Genomic DNA, 6,069 nt, shown 5'->3' with positions numbered 1-6,069 from the left:
CTTACTAAGTAGAATTCTCCTTTCTGTGTTGCCGGAAAAGGGGGTCGAAAGTATTTTTGCGCAGAACTTCTTTCTGCGTAGGCGGCCTTCGGCCGCGCTCAGGGATTATAACCCTTACTAAGTAGAATTCTCCTTTCTGTGTTGCCGGAAAAGAAGGGCGGAAGTATTTTTGCGTAGAACTTCTCTCTGCGTAGGCGGCCTTCGGCCGCGCTTAGGGATTATAACCCTTACTAAGTAGAATTCTCCTTTCTGTATTGCCGGAAAAGAAGGGCGGACGTATTTTTGCGCAGAACTTTTCTCTGCGTAGGCGGCTTTCAGCCGCGCTTAGGGATTAAAACCCTTACTAAGTAGAAGTAAATAATTCATATTAGAAAAAACGAAATTATCCATATGCACACTTTCGTTAGAAAACCGAAATAATGCATATAACAAAAACCGAAATAATGCATGCTTGCACAATTTCAGTTCAAAACCGATATAATGCATATGGCAAAAACCGAAATAAAGCATACATGCACAGTTTCGGATGAAAACCGAAATAATGCATATGAAAAACCCGAAGTAATGCATACATGCACAGTTTCGGTTGAAAACCGAAATAATGCATATGAGAAAATACCGAAATTATGCATATGCATACTTCCGTTCTAAAAGCGAAATAATGCATATGAAAAAAAACGAAGTAATGCATACATGCACAGTTTCGGTTTAAAACCGAAATAACGCATATGGTAAAAACCGAAATAAAGCATACATGCACAGTTTCGGTTGAAACCGAAATAATGTCTAAATGCACAGTTTCCATATGCGCAATTTCGGTGCCCCAGATTCGTCAGTGACGTGGTAAGGACAGCCGGGTGAAGTGTAAGTTGCTGGTAAGGTATTGCCCTTTACCTGGCGGCCCTTACCACTTCCCTGCCGAATCTCCATTACTTTAACAAAGACGTGGCCGCCTTATGTAAGTACGAACTAAAAATGTACATTTGGTATCAGACATACCTCTGAGCCGCTTTACAAAGTAAGTTACGTGTAATGCAGAGCAGTCGCTCGAAGTAGTTCGGCGCTTGGAAATAACTTCGGCTGCACGTTACTTTGCAACTGACAACGTAATGTGTCGTCGGAGGTGTTCATTTTGCGCTTTACTAGTAGATGACATTGGTCATGATGACAATTTTGATACTAAAAACTGAAAGAAAACATGGCTTACCTCGTAAGGTGCTTACCTATTTTCCCAGTGGGTGAATTTAGGTAAAAGTACCCAACAAGCATTTCAATAAATGTTTTTAAAAATAACTTAAAGTAAGTTTGCTATAATAAGCGTTAAATAAGAATTTTTAATATTAAGCTTATTAAAAGTTTTTTCAAATAAACGTTTAATAAGTTTTGAGAGCGAATGTTTATAAATAACTTACGCAATACCTTACCAGCAACTTACACTTCACCCGGCTGTCCTTACCACGTCACTGACGAATCTCCCTTACTTTAACAAAGACGTGGCCGCCTTATGTAAGTAGGAATTTAGAATGTACATTTGGTATCAGACATACTTCTGAGCCGCTTTACAAAGTAAGTTACGTGTAATTCAGAGCAATCGCTCGGAGTAGTTCGGTGCTTGGAAATAACTTCGGCTGCACGTTATTTTGCAACTGACAACGTAATGTGTCGTCGGAGGTGTTCATTTTGCGCTTTACTAGTAGGTGACATTGGCCATGATGACAATTTTGCTACTAAAAACTGAAAGAAAACATGGCTTACCTCGCACAGTGGTCCAATCTGCTCTATTAGGGTAATTTAATTATTATATTAAGGACTAAGATAGATATCGGGATGAAATTTTGCACAAATTATGTCTGAATGACTAACAACTTCTGCTCATAAAATGGGCAAGATCGAATAGCGACCACGCCTACCAACCATATAATTAAATAGTTAAATTTTTCGTTAATTTCTGGTACATTTTTTAAGCACTTGCGCACGGCTATAGATACCTGCATACCTAAAACTTTTTTAACTATTTGGGATGAATTAAAAATAGAAAGTCTGTTATGTATATGCTATATTGACGCCAGATCCGAATCATCCACCTAATGTATATTTAAAATAAAAAAAATAAAAACTGTGAAATAGTCAGATCAAGCTTAACATCTTTTAGGGCCGTTTCCTCATCTAACCTTTAGATTACCGGCCACTTTATCGTCTCGATATACGAGTTTTCGTTTTCTCATCAGCGCATTAATTTCTCGAATCGATAAATTGTTACTCACCCGATGCAACCTCTAAGAATGTGTAACCAACATTAAATTTTGTTTCGGTTTTGGTTCATCAGTCAGATATATTAGATATTTCAACCAAGGTTTTGGTTTTTGCTAACAGTTGCTCTTTCTCTATATTTACTTATGTTGCATTGTCAACCTTTGAAATTATATGACGAATGTAGTGAAGTTTCACTCTACGGAATAACAAATTTATTTTTACCAGTAAGATAAGGAAACCAAAACACTTTAAAGTCAGGAACAATTTATCTGCCCTGTTAGTAAAGGCAAATTTACTGCTTACATTAGAAAATGGCCCTCAGTAAGTAAACGATACTGATGCTTTGATAAATTTGTGTCGAATATACCGGCACACAAAAAAAATTAGTGTGATGTGCATTTGACCGGACCTACCTATGGTTATGTATTTCGACCCGCAGAATTCGAATTTAAAGTCAGTTTGGCCAATATACCTCCTAAATTTCGAGAAAACTTCAAAAAAAACCGTAAAAGTAGTGAAAATCGGCAATAAAAAACGGTTTTTTGAAGTTTTCTCGAAATCTAGGAGGTATATTGGCCAAACTGAATTCAAATTCGGATTCTGCGGGTCGAAATATATAGCCATAGGTAGGTCCGGTCCAATGCACATCCCAGTAATTTTTTTTGTGTGGCGGTGTTATTAGTGCGAGAGCTTCTTCAGGCGAAATACCTTTAGGACTCTTCTTTGCCAATATGACCTTCTTAATAGCAGTACCTCTTTCTGGAGAAGCACTTAAAAGCTCATTAAGTAGCGTAGCTGAAGATCTAATTTTTAGTTCAGTGGCCGTAAGAAATACATCTGGTTCGATAACTTTCAAAGACTCATTAGCTTTCTTCATTTTAACTTTTTGGCAACGATCTTCAAAACTTTAACTGGCCTACCAGCAGAAAATGTCGTCTTACCAAACTTAGAACACACAAATTGTGACAAGTCAATTTCAAATTCGAGCCAATCTTTATTTGCAGTAACAAACCGCTCTCTTTTTCGGAAAACTTTTGTCCACTTAAGGCCCAAATTCTGAATTAACTTCACACGTATGATTTCAATTTAACAAATTTGATTCTATCACTAGATCCTAAACTGATATTCCCTGGTACAAAATCCATTATTCCATCAAGTCTTTCATTTTTAGGGGCCGACAGCCAAAAATCAAAAATTTCCTGTTTTGAAATTTGAGGAGTCATTTTGAAAATTGAAAATAAATGTATGGGTGCCGCAGCTAGCCGCAGAATTTTTTTGTGGATTCTATTAGTATATACATCAATTGAGAGAATAAGTACAGTAAGTGATCTATATTCTACCATATAAGAAAGATTTCTTCTACAAAAACAAAAAAATAATAATTTGGTACACATCAAAAAGATTAAAACTTTATCAGCTCCAAAAAAAAAAAATGTGCGTCCACTTCGGTAATAATTTGAATTTTCTTACTTAAACAATGAAGGAGAAAGAACTAAGTTAAAACAAAGTTTCTTTAAACAAGTTATTGAGCCTTAAAAATACTGTTTTTGTTGCACGCACAATTTCATTTTTTACTTATTGCTTACTATGACTTTTGGATACCGTTATGTTTATATGTAGCCAAATTTTTTCAAACAAAGTTGTATTTACTCGTAAGTAGACAATATTCTTGCATATTTGATAAAAATTTTATTGAAAAATTACAAACAAAAAATTTAATTAAATTACCCTAGCTTTGCACATTGGACCACTGTGCCTCGTAGGGTGCTTACATATTTTCCCAGTGGGTATGAAAATAATTTTTTAAGTTAAAATTGGCTTTTTGGAAAAATTTGGATAGTTGTGTAATCTTGGCAGTATTGCTTCCTCTGAAAATGTCTAAAAAGTTTTCGTGGCTATGAAATATCTCGAAGCTAGATCGAAGATTCGTGAGCCCTCTACAGTGAAAGGTCCGGTGCAAGTAACCGTCAGTTTGTCCACAAAAACATTGATTCGTGCTTATTGCACGAACTTTGTAAAGATAAGCCCTGTCATACGTATGGCCAGATAATACACGGTTAAGTCTTTTAACTTCAGCATGGGACAGCAGCAGTTTCCTGAACCACGTTGTCTTTTTTCTCATTGGGAAAGTGGAGGCAAAAAGGTTTCGGTGCTCGTCCGAGTAGGCTTCAAAATTATCATACCAGTTTGTGAAAAGGTCGCCTTTTAGCTGCCTGAAAGCTTCGTCCATGGTGAGTTTACAATTCCTACTGGGACTATTTATCGTTTCTCAATTTCGTCCGCCTTTTCGTTCCCTGGTATACCTTTGTGGCTAGGCGTCCACACAATGTCTGTTATAAAGTTTAGTTCGGAAAGTTTCCTAATAATTCTGCAGGCAATGCTGTTTGTAGGTTGAGGTTTACTAAGAATTTGACATGAGCTCAAACTGTCCTTGAAAATTACCAATTTTCTGACCCTTTTTCTCTTTGCAATTTCGATAGCCTCCTCAATCGCAAGGAGTTCACCGAATGAGGAAGAAGTTTTAAAGGGGATATGAAAGGCATGTTCAGATTTGTCCAGTCCTTTGGTCAGACAAGGAAGCGTCAGTGTACATCACCTGGAATTTATCAGTCAAGTAGTTGGTTAATAAGCTGGCATGCTGCGCTCTTACACTTTCCGCCGTGGTGAATGCCTTGTTACCTGTAAGAACTTTGTCAACGATTTTTACGTTGGGGGAAAGGGAACACCGGTCAATCTCATCAAGACAGTCAACAATGTGCTCGTATTGTCGATAGACCATCGAGTAGCTTGATTTTATGTTCCGATTTGAGATGATAGAGTCTAAAATCGGGTCCTTGTAGGCAAGGATTTTCACCAGCTCTTTAGCTGTGAGCCATTTTGCACGTTCTGCAGGTGGTAGCTCATTTGAAAGGGCGTAAATGATGGGGGCAGGAGTTGAAGGAGTGAGACCGAGACACCTTCTTAGGAATTTGTTTTGCAGCACTGATATTTTGTTGAAAGCTGTCTTAGAGCTATTTGCGGCTTTAGTGTAACCGTACTCGATGTTTGACCGTACCAATGATTTATAAATATTTAAGGCTTTCTGAGGATGTAAATCTGACTTAATGTTAGTTAGGTACTTAAAAAATTTAATGTTGCTAGACGCGGCTTCAACAGTGGCAGTATAGTGGCTATTGCTAATCATTGCCATATTTAAAGTTCTTCCTAAAATTTTTACTTCGTTGACTTGTTGTATCCTACTACTACCAACAAGGACGTCTATTGCCCTTTTCGACCCTTGAGAGATGTGCATAACATTTGTTTTAGAGGGGTTAAACATTAAATTAAGACGGTTACACTTTGCTACAAACAGATTCAATTTGGACTGCATGTTGTTGACTGCTTCCTCAAAATTGTTCCCTGCAGAGATAAGAAAAAAATCGTCCGCAAACTGATAAATGTTGGTATTGCAGTCGCCCAGATTGTGGAGCTTCGCGGTGTAAATGTTGAAGAGGAGGTACACCATTTTGAATTTGTGTAACCTTATCGCACAGCTGCAGAATTCTGAAAGAAGGGAAGTTTATAATCCAGTCAACATAAAGGCTTTCTATGTGCAAATGAGTTGATTTTTAAGAATATTGGCATCAACACAATTGTAGGCATTGGAGACATCATAGGTGCAAAGAATTACTTGCTTTTTGTTACTTTTTAAAAGCTGTATTTGATGGATTAACTGATTTAAACAAACTGAGGTGGACTTATTTTTCCTGTATGCAAAGGTGGAGTGAGAGAGAATGCTATTCGCTTTAATGAACTCATTTATTCTATTTTTGACGC

The 6,069-nt window shown here is 37.2% G+C and overlaps 1 long non-coding RNA gene across 1 annotated transcript in view; it reads left to right on the top strand.

Annotated features, from left to right (window-relative positions):
* LOC118746152 overlaps nucleotides 1-6,069 on the top strand; it is a 17,439-nt gene that overhangs the window by 11,077 nt on the left and 293 nt on the right. The gene's annotated exons all lie outside the window — the stretch shown is intronic.

Source organism: Rhagoletis pomonella, unplaced genomic scaffold, assembly GCF_013731165.1.
Source record: "Rhagoletis pomonella isolate Grant_MI unplaced genomic scaffold, Rhpom_1.0 Rhpom_scaffold_00010, whole genome shotgun sequence".
Lineage (NCBI taxonomy): Eukaryota > Metazoa > Arthropoda > Insecta > Diptera > Tephritidae > Rhagoletis > Rhagoletis pomonella.
The sequence above is the reverse complement of the archived record's forward strand: the minus strand, read 5'-3'. Positions and strand labels throughout refer to the sequence as shown.